This window comes from Lolium perenne, chromosome 3 (genome assembly GCF_019359855.2).
Source record: "Lolium perenne isolate Kyuss_39 chromosome 3, Kyuss_2.0, whole genome shotgun sequence".
Classification (NCBI taxonomy): Eukaryota; Viridiplantae; Streptophyta; class Magnoliopsida; order Poales; family Poaceae; genus Lolium; species Lolium perenne.
In genome coordinates, this window is record NC_067246.2 from 8,318,827 (window position 1) to 8,334,152 (window position 15,326).

The 15,326-nt window shown below is 44.5% G+C and overlaps 1 long non-coding RNA gene across 1 annotated transcript; it reads left to right on the plus strand.

Moving 5' to 3' along the window:
• The first annotated feature begins 3,491 nt into the window (after positions 1–3,491).
• On the plus strand, positions 3,492–8,787 carry LOC139838362 (uncharacterized). Its single transcript, XR_011754570.1, has 4 exons — positions 3,492–3,678; positions 4,174–5,010; positions 6,781–7,082; positions 8,691–8,787. It is a non-coding gene; the product is annotated as an uncharacterized lncRNA (long non-coding RNA).
• Positions 8,788–15,326: the final 6,539 nt, after the last annotated feature.

The following is a 15,326-nucleotide window of genomic DNA, read 5'->3' on the forward strand; positions in this document are numbered from 1 at the left end:
AGGGCCCTGTGTCATCTATCCCATTATTTTCCGTCAAAAGTGGTTATATTTCATGTGTCTTTTCTCTATGCTTCATTTGGGATAAGTCATAGGAAAATGAATCACGTAAAAAGATGTCAATTTATATATACAAACAATAAAAGAAAGGAAAATTATTTCAATCCAAGATTTGAAAATTTTAGTGTGATTGTCCTTGACCCAATGCACATGAAATGTGGCCTCATGAGTGAAACTTCCGCGAGACTTGGGCCACCGACCTTGAAAGTGTGGGCTTGACATTATACGTCTAAAATCTTAGGCGATAGAATCATATTTGTGAAGGTGGTGCCACTCTATAGTTGTCGACCGGTTATTTATATTCATGCAGGCCATCATTATATACCAACATGGGGACTCCATGCAAGACGTGGGTGTTACTGGCCCTCCCTCAATGCAACGCTGCCACCGGATCTCGGCGCGATGAGCCTCAACTCGAAGCTTCTTCCACCCTCTTCCGTGGTAGACCGTGTCTCCCGGGGCGGGCGGAGGTATGCCGAGTTCCGCCCCAATATTTAGTCGTCGGGGCCGAGGGAGACGAATTTGAAGAAGACAATCCACCGCAACACCCTCTCGCCACCGTCCACTGCCTCTCCATCGCCCGATGTTAACAACTCGAACGGCGCCCTAACATTCTCGATGATGGATCTTCAAGTTAAGAAAATTATATCCTCGAATCCATTGAATTTGTGCGCGGAAATTAATCTCCGATTTTGTAGAACTGGCGATTCTTCCTTCATGGATCTCTTAGAGGAGCTTGACATTGCTGATCCTCCACTCGCTCCGGTTGGCGGTAACGGTGTGGGGGATGATGTTGGCGGTGAGAGGGATGAGGCGGCCGGGGTGGAAGGGACGACGATGAGGTGGTCGAGGTTGATGTGGGTAAAGTGAAGAGAAGAAGGGTTGTCAACTACACCATGATAGAAGATGCAACGTTGTGCTAAGCTTGGGCGGCTGTGGGGATGGATGTGGTGTTCGGCACAGATCAAACCTGGAAGCGGTATTGGCAACACATCAAATATAAGTTTCATAAAAATCATGCCTTCACAACACAAACCACTCTTGACATCTAACTCCCAAGCGGCACTGCCACGCCAAAATCGGCCTAGTCTAGGTGGCAAATCACATCCAAAGTCTATACAACAAGGAGAAGAATAAAAAAGAGAACTAAATGGTTATGGCGAGGGTGGCCACATGGACTTCAAAGTTCTCTAGTAGACGCCACTTGGCCATGTCGGGGTGATCGGTTCCGGCCTAGATGAGGTCGAGAAAGAATAGATCCAATGCGGCCGTGGGCGGTGGTAGTCGAACCATGCGGCAACCAGACTTGGAGCACTGCGGGAGGTCTAGCGAGGTAGATGAACAATTGTTGGACGCTACTACTCATTCGGTACCCCCAAAGAAGGAAGAGACGACCGACATGGAGAAAAATAGTTATTATCTATCATTTCATGTCTCGTCTTGTCACCGCACATTATAGGGGTCCTTCTTTTATATATGCATGGAATCAACTACTACATTTTATTTCATGTGTCGACTCATTGTTGTGTATTATTATTTTATGTGACGGTACATCGAAAGGCGGAGAAGCCGAAGATAGATAAGACAAAGAAAGTTTGCCCATGATACGGCTCATGTTATGATACCGCAAGACCTCCAGCGCCGTAGATGAAAGCTTGTTTTGAAACTAAATTCAGATTATCGGAAAGTAAAAAAGGAAAAGTAGTTTGACGGAGATATTTGATTTCTATATAATTTCGATGTGTGATTTGGATACGATGGTAGGGCAAGTGAAATCAATTTCATCTCAGAATTGTCTTATTTTGAAATTGCTGAATGAATATAATATTACTACTATTACTACCTCCGTCCCAAGGAATAAGGCGCACACGTATTCCAAGACGAACTTTGACCATAAAAATAGGGCAACATAATCTTGATTATATTATATGTAATTAGTATCGTTGGATTCGTATTGAAAAGCACTTTCTAATGATGCTAATTTCATACAAATAATCTTTATATATTTGAAGTAATTCTTGGTCAAACAAAAAACACGTAAAACGAGGACGCCTTATTCCTTGAATCGGAGGTAGTATTACTTAGTATGTGCTAATGATTGCTTGTCGTTGATGGCGGCGATGCAAGTTGAGAAAATACAGGCGCCCACATAAAGGAAGGAGCATAACTGCCCCTAGAAAATCGAGGCATCCACCCGGAATTACATTGCCATTGGTATTGAAAGAGGCAAATGGGGCGCTCGGATGGAAAGCGACGAGCATGATGCTGAGTGGGCGAATTTGATCGGAGGAATCGGGGATGACTGTTTATTGACCCACTCTTTATTTTTCCTCCTAAAATGATGCGAGACATTAATTAACTTGCCTCGACGAGGCTACGTAGTATTTATTTTGGCCCCAAAATAAAGAGCTCCGTGATTTCTGGGGAGGTTGATTTTACGTATACTTTGATGGATGATTTTGGCTGGAGGAATCAAGGAGGCTGCCATTATTTTCTACCCAAAAGGATGCCTGGCATTAGTTAACTTGCCTTGTTATGCATGATGATTTTTGGATTAGTATGCGTCCCAAAATTTGGTGGGCATTTCCCCTCCTCCCACCACTCACCATCGGCCTCGCCGTGCGCGCGGCTCCATCGAGCTCGCCCGACCGCGTCGTGTCCGTGGCCGGGGTCTGCACTGCGGTCCTCCACGACGGCGGCGGGTTGCCGGCCACAATGACGCGCCGGCGGTGGCGGCCCGCCGTCCGCCATCTCACCCGTTCGCGAGCCGAAGCAGGGGCGGCCAGCAGCGGAGATGGCTCCTAATACTACTAGTCCCTGACGAAGCACAAATTTATTTGTATACATGTGTAATGCAAACTGAGATCTGCCCGTGAGTGTTGCTTGTCAGGTGTGATTGACTACTAGATTCCTGTGAACTAATAAAGATTTGTTGTTCCCGTGTAGTACTAGTGCTGTTCACGTTTTTTCTCTGTTCCTTCGGTGCAGAATATCGTTTGCTGTTCAAGCTCGGTTTCACATCTAGAATCGCTGAAACTTTACAACACGTACTAGCAGGATAGCTCTGCTATAATGCGTGAAGCGCCATTATGCTAGTTTTTTTCATCATAAATGGTTGGGCTTAGATTATATTAGGTGCTGATCCGTGTTATGCCTGCCTCTATGTATTTATCAAGACTGGCAATCCCAGTCTTGGAAAGGAATACAATGTTCCGTTATTATTTGGCATATCAAACTCTGATCTGTCAGTAAAATGCATTAGGAAATTTTAAACTGACTATTTGTTTGTTGCTGATGCATTCTAGCTTGGTTGGTTTTATTTCGCCTGTCCTGCGGATTACTTGTACTGCAATGTGCTATAAATCTTGGCAATAATGTGCTAATCTTCCTGAGCTGCTTGTTTGTTTTTGAATGCTCATTAGGCGTGTTGTTATTGTTGTGCAGGTTCGAGGCCGTGACTCGTTTTGCCGGGCTGAACCCGCTGCTCTACTACGATGACAGCCACATCGGCACCATCACTCTTCTACAAGCAAGGATTAAGAGTCGCTTGAATTTCCCTCATGTGTACTGATGTTCCCTCCTAATATACAGCACCTTTTTGCTGTTTGGAGATTTTGCCAGGTGAGAATACTGAGCGTATCTGTGCTGGTGTAAGATTTTCTTGGGGAATCGAAAGATTGGGAGATACCATGGTCATCTTTTTACCTTTCTTGCTGTACATGTTCTTCCTCGACGATCTTCTCCCTTTGAGATAATTGCTTTTCTTTTGAATTATGTGTTGTTTTCTTCAACCAGATTGGTTAGGTTTTCTTGCCGCTTTTAATTTTATCTTGTAAAATTTGAGCTTATAGGTAATATGGGCTTATGATGATTGTTGGCTAATTAGTAAAAGCTTCTTTTGACTTCATAGAAAGCTCTTTTCTGTTACTCTTGTCTTTGATTTGATTTAGCTGAACTAGTACATTTGTTTCTTAAGGAATAATCTTAACTGTCCCTGGTTTTCTTATCATGGATTATTTACTTTACCATGATACGCATTTAATCTCTAATTATGTAGGATCAGAATGCATTGAGATTTTTGTCTAACTGGACCACTGTTTGGCAATGTTTGTGCAGGGTGAAGGTTTGGATACTGTTGGTGAAGGGCTTGAAATTCTGAAAAACATGGTAGCTGCTGATATAAATTCGGTCGCTTTTTTCTAGTTGAACGATGGTAGGAATCACATGAATTTTACTCTTGTGGTGCTTCCGGCTTCCCTGCTCCGTTTGCTATTTTGGTATATTCCAAGATGCATAATTTGAGATGATTCCTGTAGATTTTATTTCATGTGTTTCATTTGATGGTCATTATAATTACCAAACTTGCTAGATGCAGATTAATATTGTGAAGTATATATAGTCCATTAAAATCCTAATATTTTCTCGGCGAACCAGTTCGAAAATGATTGCTATTCATTGAATCTTTGTGCTTGTGATTTGACATAATTTAATATTGATGCCTTTTTCTTGCTCCACTTTGTTTCTTGATTTAGCTGAACTAGTACATTTGTTGTTTCTTAAGGAATAATGTTAATTGTCCCTGGTTTCTGTATCATGGATTATTTAGATTACCATGATAAGTATCTGTACTTATGTAGGATCAGAATGCACATACATTTGTTTTTGGTTCCTTATTTAGTTTGGTATATGTACTTGAGCATCTCTGTGAGTATAGGTGCATGCACTGCTGGTATGATCCAATCGTCGCATGGTTCCGTTTGATCCAATCGTCGCGCGCTTCCGCGATCATGCTTGAACTGTTGTGTACAATATCGTCGCCTTATTATTTTGCAGTCCTTTCGAAATATCTGTATTTGCTTTGCTTATCATGCTCTGTTTATTTTGTCCGAGGATAACGAGGAGGACTGAGCGACCGTAGTGGCCCCTTCTTCTTCGACTCCATGTGTTTTATGGGTTAGTATCTAGCTCCTCTCTATGATTTCCTAGTCTTGTGTAGTATTTATAGGCCTCAAATATAGGTGAAGTTTGCTTTCTTGGATATAGTGGATTCTGTCAAATGAAGCTTAAATTTATGGCAGATTTTCTTGACCTGTGCATATTTGGATGCCAAATGAGTTGGTCTTGTGCGACTTGCTCACTGTATTTGCTGCTATGTTATCAATGCGGATGTTTGAGAATTTAGAGGATTCCATGCCAAAAAAATTTCGTGACCTGATGTAGCTGATTCATTAGCTCAAGGATGTGTTGGCAACCGTGTCTTTGTTTTCTATTGTGTTATCATCGCGGTTTGAGTAAATGATTAGTAGTGTGTTGTATTCAGGTTGCGGTACAAGAGCTAGAGCCCCAGGAAGCTGTCAGTTTAGAATGATTTAAGCCTCTACTCCATACATGCAATAGTTATCTCTGTTTTCCTGTTACAGATGGCTAGCCCGTAGAAGCATGTATTGCTGCCTGTTTCTCTCTGTATACTTGTACAAGTATCAATTGCAGTTTGTTGCCAATTCACAGAGGCTTGGTCCGTGCCTCGTTTGGTCTGGGCTTGGCCTGATCTCGTAGCTGTTTGTTCTATATCTGGTCTGCACCATTTTAAAAGATGTTGTGTTATTTTTATTTCAGACCTGATAGATTCTTCTACTTTATGTATTTGTGCATCCATCTTCGGTAGGGTCTTGGCCTTGCGCACCGAAGTCCCTCGCAGACGTGCTTGGCGCTGGTAGCGTCGGCTTGCCTCCGGGTGCTTAGGTAAAGCCGTTCTGGCTCTGGTGGTGCATCAGGTAGACATCGATGTATGTATCTGTTTGAGCCCATTGATGGCTTAGAGTCTCTAGTTTTGTAGTTGATCATCTGCTAGTAGGGGAGCGGATGGCCGTCCTGGTGTTGAGGAGGCCTCGCTGGGGTGTTTGCGTTTGCGACGTTGGTGGTCGGGTGGCGCTGCTGGCTGTTGGCTGCTGTTTGGAAGATTGGAACGGCCACGGCATATTGTTTGCGACCTTGGTGGTCGGGGGATTCATTTGCGTGTTCATTTTGTTTGCTGACTTGCATGGGTGGGTAGTCTTGGCCTGAATGTACTAGAAAATCTGGGAAGGCCATGTGGAAAATTGGAATGAATGGGCCTGTGTTGTTGTCTGGTTTTCGTGTGAAATAAAACTGATCTGCCCGTGTGAGTGTTCCTGGTCAGATGTGATTGACTACTAGCTAGATTCCTGTGAACTAATAAAGATATGCAGTTCCCGTGTACTACTGCTGTTCACATTTTTTCTCGTTCCTTCGGCGCATAATAGCATTTGCTGTTCAAGCTCGGTTTCACATCGAGAATTGAACTTTCCAACATGTACTAGCAGGATCGCTTCTGCTATAAATCGTGAAACATCATTATGATAGTTTTTTCAGCATAAATGGTTCAACTTAGATTATATTGGTTGCTGATCCGTGTTATGCCTGTCTCCATGTATTTATCCTGGCAATCCCAGTCTTGGAAAGGAATACAAAGTTCCGTTATTATTTAGCATATCAAACTCTGATCTGTCCATAAAATGCATTAGAAAATTTTGAACTGAATGTTTGTTTGTTTGTTTCGATGCATTATAGCTTGGTTGTATTATTTCGCCTTTTCTACGGATTACTTGTACCGCACTGCGTTATGAATCTTGACATTAATGTGCTAATCTTCCTGAGCTTGTTTGTTTTTGTATGCTCATTAGGCGTGTTGTTATTGTTGTGCAGGTTCGAGGCTGTGATTCACTTTGCTGGAAAATCAATGGCGGCCCGTGCCCAGCAGCCCCCGCACGTCGGCGGTCCGGTCTGGGTAGGTCCGGCCGTACCGGCTCCGACGACGACGGCCTCCCTCGTCGGCAGGCTGCGCGGCGTGAGATACCTCCTGCTGCTCCCGGCCGAAGGTGGGCTGGTCCGGTGAGACCCGGCTCCTCCAGTGCGCCAGCGCTGCTCGGAAAGGGAGGCCGACCTCCCTTCTCCACACACGGACCACCTCCCTGCCACGAACTCCGAACTCCTGCTGTTGCATGCCGGTGAGCACCACCTCCCTTCTCCACCTCATCTATGTTCATGCTGGATTGCTGCGTTATTTTCCTTGCATGTATGTGGTTGTGGGGCGTAAACCATAGCTAGCTGTGTGCGACTTCCTCCACTCGGGCTACAAGAACGACAGCACCGCCCGTCTTCCGCCGGGGTGTCGCCGTAAGGTTTCCTCCCGCGGCCCGCCCGTCTTCCACCGATGAATCTGTCATGTTTTATTTGGTGCTGCCTAATGTGCTGCAAACCAATCGATGGTTCGAGTTAGTTTGGCATTGCAAGTGCTATGTAGTAGTAGTGCTAATGTGGTGCCAAGTTCATTGTTTTTTTTGAATTTTTCAACGAAGTTACGAGGCTGTGCCATCTGGTCCACAGATGATTAATTCGAACCTTGGATTGCAACGTCTTTAGCCCTGCAAATTGTTTAATTAAGCTTTGGCTTTCCTGCTGGGCTCAGTGCGAGGTTAGATTTTATACTGGATGGGTGGGGTCTCAGATGTGAGTACCGGCATGTTGGGGCTCTGGTATTTAACATTAGATGAAAGGTTCTTCTTCATTTAATATTTCTACTGCCGGTTTCCTCACTTGGTGTTCAAAGTCTTCTCCACTTGCTGTGTTGATTTTTAGACTCTGTATGAGTATAATATATTCATATTGTACTAGGCCTAAATGTTTATATCATTGTCAGGAACTTCCACTTGCTAGAGTGGCTCATCTGCTTGCTAGTTTATTTCGTGATGGCCAGTCTGATCAACTTATTTACACAGAATGTCGCTGCTGTAGTCTGATTCTGGTTGGTACATTTGGTAGGTAAGAAGAGGAAAGACACTATCCGCATTGTCCTTGCGCGCGGAGGACACTTATGAGGAGCCTAAAGTTAGGATGGAAAAGGTCGTAGGAAGAACTCCGACGTGAAATATGGGAATTGTATCCGCACTCATCCAATTGGTGATACAGTTGAAGGCATTACTGAAAACTATTTGATGCCTTCTTGAAATGTGAGATTCTGCCCATCAAGCTTTATTCCAACTTAATCCTCGTATATCCTCATGATCATTTGTGCATGCGCTGCATTGGAAGTCCACTCTGCTCATAGAATTTCTGGAATTACCGCATCTGCATTTTTTTGGTTGACACATCTGTCTGTTTATTTGAAGCTGTATTTAATCGTAACTTGTTTACTAATAACCACTCCTCGTAAAACTGAGCAGCATACTTCTTCATTATGGCCAGGCATTGCTAAATTGTCTTGCAGCCATCTAGTGATTTCTTCATTATACATGGATTGATAAATTCATTGGTCTTGCATGGGCCTTACTCAATATTCCTGCATGGACTTCGTTCCTTTCCGACTTATTTCGGTTTCAAAGTAGTTCACTAGTAGTCCTAGAGTGTTTGCACTTATGTCACATGTGCTGATCTTGCAATTGAAAATTATGTGGTGTTCAATGTTATTGTTTGTAGTAGTTTATCTATCTAATAATGAGGAGTGGCAATAATCTGGATACTTGTCTTTTCTAGCCATTTGTTCCTCCTTTGCTGATGCTACGCTTTTCTTTTGTGGTTGCTGTGAAAAGCCTTAGCTTAACTCATCTGTTCTTCAGGGTTCATGTTTGGGTCTGGTGGTGGTACAAGCAGCCCAAGGCGGTGGTGGTGATGGCGAGGATGGATCAGGAAGGAGCCCACTCGGTCTGCGCCGGGGACGGAACGATAACTACCCGCAGGTGCCTCCCGCTGCCTCTTCTGACCTATTTCAAGTAATAAAAATGAAAGCAATAATTGTCCTGCTGTACATGAACTCTAATTGGCAACTGTTTGGTTAGCTAATTGTGGATAATTTGCTACTGTTTTTTTATATATTTTGGGTATGCTCTAGCGTCTAAAATAAATCAGTGACCTTGTTGTCGTTTTAGGGTATGATTACTGGCCACGTGTATTACTTCCTGGAAGATGTGAACCCTCTGGTGACTGGCCAGCATCCCGTGAAGACTCCTTTGTTCATCAAGACTGATGTTTGCTGACAACAATCTGGTCGTGGCTTGGCCAACCAACGCCGGGCTCGGTCCGGGTGCAAGGTTTGGTTCTATGGAGTATGTACCCACAGTTCCAATGATCACCCGATGTCCATGACATGCGACAGATCTAGGAAAGCGAATTCTTTTATTCCTTCATATTGTGAGGTTGTGCGATGCAAGGTCCGCGTGTACTTATGCATGCTAGATCATAGTTATTGTGCATAACGAAGATATGTGACTGGCAAGGACAACGACGAGCCAGGGTAGCTGTGACATGTAGCTGCTGCAGCTTAGTGCATCTGGGGGATAGTGGACGTCGTCATCTTATATGCGCCTTGGTCGTCGAACAATCTATATGCGCCTTATCAACTTCGTGTTGGCTGCAGGAGGCGCGCGGCCTGTGAGAAGGAGGTTGACGAGGAGGATGTTCCTGTGGCTAATCGAGGGTTCTAGCATGTAATTAAAAGGTTCGAATAATGATGGTTTTGGCTTGTGGCTAATGCATGAATCGTGTTAGCTATGTGACTCGTTGTCACAACCTGATACTAGGAAGTTTGCATGGAAAGGTACAAAATGACCTAGTGATGTAGATGCTTTGCTTGTCTTGATCATTTGAAACACTAGTAAGTTAGTGGTTTGTCTGAACTCCTAATGGAACCTGGAGTTTGTACACCTATGTGTCTGAATAAGATTGGTCGCAACTATCCTCTGTTTTTCCCTTGGGGAAGAGAGAAGATCGAGCTTGAGAGTTGCATCACGGCTGGTTCCCTGAAACCGTCCGGCCGTGGTAACTTGATTCGCCACAAACATATAGATATAGGGTCAAGTGATTAACAGTGTCAGGAGCTCGAGGAGTTTCAGAAATTGCTTGTTCAAGAAACTTGAGGAACCCCGGCAGTTGTTTTTGGGCAATCGTGTTTTGCACCATGATGGAGGTTGGCCACGCGAGGTGGATCACCGGACGTATCAGCGCCATGATCGACACAGCTCCCCGTTCTGAACCGACAGACCGTCACCACGCGGGCGCCGCGCCGCCCCTATTGTACAAGGGCACGATTGTCCCTGCCGTCGACCCGTGTTGTTTCATCCCATTGAGGCGCAGCCGGACATAGGCGACGGCGGCCGCCATTCCCTCTCGACATAGACCAGCTGCTCCTCGAAGTCACCCCTCCGCGCGGGCAGCTCCTCCCCTTCCTGCCCGCCCCGCCCGCGGCCAACGCCGGAAGCTGGGAAAGCTGACGCGTCCAGCCTTGGCCATGCGGTCTCTATCAGCTGCCAGGCTGGCTCCAGCGAACCGGCCGATCGGTGCAACTCAGGCCGTGCTGGTCCATCTCGCCGCGAGATGGACCGGCTGCTTCAGACCTTAATACGTATTGTCTGTCTCGCTCGCTCCCTAATCAAGGAATTCATCGATTTTTTCCCAAAACAACGCAATCAGCTGCCTCCTACCCCAGACCCATCCAGATCACTACGTACGTATACGTGCGTACTAAGGTTACACGGTACAAGGATACGCCCGCCTGCATGCCTAGCTAGCAGCAGCTACGTACGGGAATCCAAAACAAGACACAAAACAAAACTGACCACGCTTCTCCGGCCGGCCCCATCCGATCTGCGCAGCAGAACCTCCGCCGATGATCCATCCATGCCGGTGACTCGCCGCCGCGCGCAGCACTGGCTCACTTTTCGGCGAACCTGCATGAAACGAACCTGAGCAGACGGCGGTGACACATGGTCGATGATGCACTCGGTCGTGGCGCGCTAGCTAGATGGATGGATATGGCCGGATTCCTCAACCAAATCGAAATGAATAATCCAAGAATTACCGGGCCGCCGCGACGACGATGAAACCGGGTGAACACCAGAGTGCCCGCTCTCCTCTCCTCTCCTCTCCTCGACGAGTAAAGAGTCAAAGTCTAAGTCGTCACACACGACGCACGCGTTGGCTCAACCTCCCTTAGTATATATAGAGCTTTTGGAGGCGATTCAAATTTCGAGGGAGGGAAAGAAAATGGCGGGAAGAAGGAAAATATTCGGTCCCCACGCCTGGGTTTTTAGTTATTATGGAGCGAAAAAGGTGAAGACATATAGGTTCGAAATTTTGGAGATAAATGCTTGGCACATGGAAAAAATCGTAAAGATGAGATGAGATAATTTTCGGTCCTCCCTTTTGGCCCGGCTGAGCTAGAAGCAATCGACCGCCAAGATTCGGATACCTCGCGCATTGCCTGGATCGGTGACGTGGAGGCCTCAATCGTGAGCCTAAAAAACGCTGGGGTGCATGGCTACCGGCAATTGATTCTGTAGCATTAAGTGCTGATTGTTTTTTTCCTAATAACTACATTTCCACACTAATCGCATCTCATGTTCTACGGAACGGCCGGAGCGGCACTAACGGAAGACATTGGCAGAAGCCGATGCTGGGGCGCATGGATAGCCACGATTAGTTCTCTCGCATTAATTGCTGATTGATTTCCTTCTAGTAATAATTGCTTTTGCATGCTATAATTAGATCCCGTATTCTACCGAAACGGCTGGTGCGACATTAGCGGATGCCCACAGTACAGTGACTCATACCTTAATCGTACAAACTGTATCATGCTCAGCTCTCCTGGCCGTGAAATAACATTTCGAAAGTCATGATGATATTACTGAAGAACGTCTTTATCAGAACATTTTTGCTTCTCACTTTGGATAGTTAGCAATAATCTTTTTATGGACGTCTGGAAATCTGTTTCATGTAGCTTGGCAAGGAAATTTTGAATCATGGATATAGGATCCTTTACACGTAAGACCTATTGCTCATGCTATTTGGGATCCTCATTTTGGTCAACCCGCTGTGGAAGCCTTTACTCGAGGAGGTGCTGCTGGTCCAGTTAATATCGCCTATTCTGGAGTTTATCAGTGGTGGTATACAATAGGATTACGCATCAATGACGATCTTTATACTGGAGCTCTTTTTCATTCACACTACCTACTCTTTTCCTTGCCTCTTTTCTTTGCTAATTATATCAATTACAGTAATTAATTTTGCAATTAGCAATCGGCTCTTGATTGACCTATGTGGCAACCATATGATTCATCGATTAGCGTCCTAGTTGGTTGTTGCTTTAGGTTAGCCAATGCTTCCTGGTGAAAACAAATGTAAACTCGAGCCAAAACTTCATCTACTATGGATGCTCCAGTGCCCTAGTTGGATGTTGCTTCAGGTTAATCATTGCAGCTGAATTCATTCTAGTAGGGATGCTCCAGGCTGCAAGTCAGAACGACAAAATGAACTGCACCAATCGTATATGCCGGTATTGTTCTAGTGATCATCACACGATCGGAAATCATGCACAAAACAAATTTTTCTCACAAAATCACACCCACGAAATAATGTCACAAGATCATTCGTGCTTGGCGATGGTTGTTGCCTTTAGTTAACCAATACCACCGTGTATGTGAATACAAATATAAACTGGAGCCAATGCTTCAAATGCTAGCTCCATACCGAGTCGCATATATGCATGGTAGCAATCGCTATACAACAAGCAAGCTTTTGGAGCGATTCAAATTTCGAGGGAGGGAAAGAACATGGCGGGATGAAGGAAAATATTTGGTCTCCGCGTGTGTGTTTAAGTTCTTGAGGGAAGAAGAATGTGAGCGCCTTCTCCAATCTGTTTCCGCCTGCTAGTTGCGTGTTGACAGAGCTGGTCAAGCTAACCCGTAGAATTGGGCATGCCACATTTAATCATAGGGGTGGCCATGTTTAATCCCCCTGAATTATGTGGCATGTAATCAATCAGCATAACTTCCCGGCTGCCTTCCCTTTCTAAAAGGGCGGCAGTTATGATGTTTGGCACAGAAAGTTCAAATGTAGCACGAGCTGCATGGCTCTCTTCTTTTTACAAAATTCGAATTCAACATTTTGAAGTTTTAATTTTTTTTAAAATGAATCTTGATGTAGGCAATGATGTACTCTACTACTGTGCAAAATCTCAGGATGAAATACATTATATTTGAGGCTACAGAACAATGATAAATTCTGACAAATTTTGGAGGTTTCAAAATTTGCACTGTTCACTTATTCAGATCTATGGATTTGTGATTTTGCACAGCCCAAAATACTCAGTCTTTCGTATTGTTTTTTTTTCCAGAGTGGTAGAGTACAACATTAACTATCTCAACAATTTTCGTTCATTTTTTTTTTGAAACTATGAAATGACATTTTTAATTTTTTGAGAAAAACAGGCTACATGTAGCTCGAGCTACAAAATGCCACACTCATATTTGGCATTCCTTCTTAGGTAGGCCTATTTTTCAGGTAAGTATACGAGGGGAAAGGGACGTAGTACCATATTTCCTATTTCCTGCTTGTTTCTCGATTTAGTATACATGGATAAACCTGTTTTTTAGCGAGGACCCTTATAATTTCTCTTTTGTTTTTACAGCATAGTTAATCCAGAACCACCATTGTTTATTTATTTTTAGTTTAATAACAGCAGGTGCTAATCGTTTTGGATACCTATTTAAATCTTTCCCTTCTTTTCAGCCACACTCCTCGCTCCTAATTCTCATTCCAAAACTGCTCCTAATTACTCGTTCTTTCCCTCGAATCAATTCTCTCCCATACTCCTCGTTTCTAGCATCCAGATTGGATGTCCAGTCTGAGAGAGAATTCCATCCATCAGAATTCCTATGTGAGCGTCACCACACATCGTGGCTTGCGTGCATGTGTGGTGTGCATTTGCCTACGTGGCATGGGTGTGTGGTGCCGCTCTCATGTGTGCCACACATTGACTTATGTGTGCTGCCCGAGTTGCCCTAGCCTGACCCATCTCACTATTCTCTCTTTTCCCTCTTCCTTATCCTCTAGCCAACACCTTACCTCTCTCACCAACTCAAATACCTCTCAAATCCCTTTGGATTTCTGCATATGTATGTGAATTGTGTTCCCAACCCGTCCCTTAAGGTAATCTCCTCTGATCCCCTTCTTTTCATCCAAGATTTGCATGGATTTGGTTGACTTTCATGTGAAACCCTAGCTTTTGGTTGATTTCCCAACCCTAGTTTTTTAATGTTAGGGTTTGCTATAATAGGAGAAGGGTTAGGGTTTGGATGTATGGCTTGATTTGTTTTGTATTGCCATGGCTAATTACTGAACACCTCTATGTATGTTGACACCTTTGACAAACTTTGGCTTGTCTGCCCTCTTCTCATAAGGGCACTCATTTGCAAAGTGCTTATCTTCATCACAGCTGTAGCACATTCTCTTCTTCTCATTGAAGGAGATTGGGAACTTCTTCTTGTACTTCTTGACAAAGAAAGCAAAATCTGTCCCAATGTCACTAGCTAGTTGAAGTCATCTCTTCTTCTTCTTCTTCTTCTTCTTCTTCTTCTTCGATCTCATAGACTTCTTCTCTTTCTTGGTCTGCTCTTGACTTCAAAGCAAGGTTGTGATAGGGTCCGTTGACACGGTTCATCACCATGAGTCTTTCTCCTGCTTTGGCCATGTTGTCATTGGCAGCCACATAGGAGACAAGATCACCTGCGGACAGATCTGCTTGAATCATTGTCATCAAGATCAAGCGGGATGCGCAACGAAAATGTATGGCCTTGCTAGGTTTCCTTTTTCCAGTCGCAATGTGGTTGTTGGGAGATCGGGTTATAGGATAGATAGTCGCGCTATCAAGATTTTATTTTTGGTTGGGTAACTTGATCACATCGTCTTAGGGAGCTCAATCCTTTGCATACCTATATTCTTGTTGCTTCTTGGTGTTCCCTCGTGTGAGGTTCTTGAGCTTGCCGCTATCTTTTCAACAAGCCAAAGTTCATCGAAAATGGAATCCGTATGCATCTTCTATTGCGTTTTTACTTTGAACGTCTTTACCGTTGAGAGGTTTCACTTCTAAAAATGTGCAAAAACATTTTGTGAGGAGTCCTAATACTTCCAATTTTGTTTTGGTTGGGGTTCTATTTGTTGTTATCTTTCCAAAAAATTGGTTTATGATCAATCAGAGTTCGGGAACTATGTGAAAGCTCAAGTTCTTTTGAGCAAACTGCGTTTGAGGGTTTCTCTACGAGACTGGTGGCCAAACCGGCATCGCCGGACCCACCACCGGATTGACCGACCGAACGTAGGGCACCATTTATGTTGTGGGCCGACGACCGCTGGTTGGTCCGACCTAGGTTTCGGCATGGCGGTTGGTTGGCGGTAGAGTCGTCCCGCTTGTTGCTCGCTGG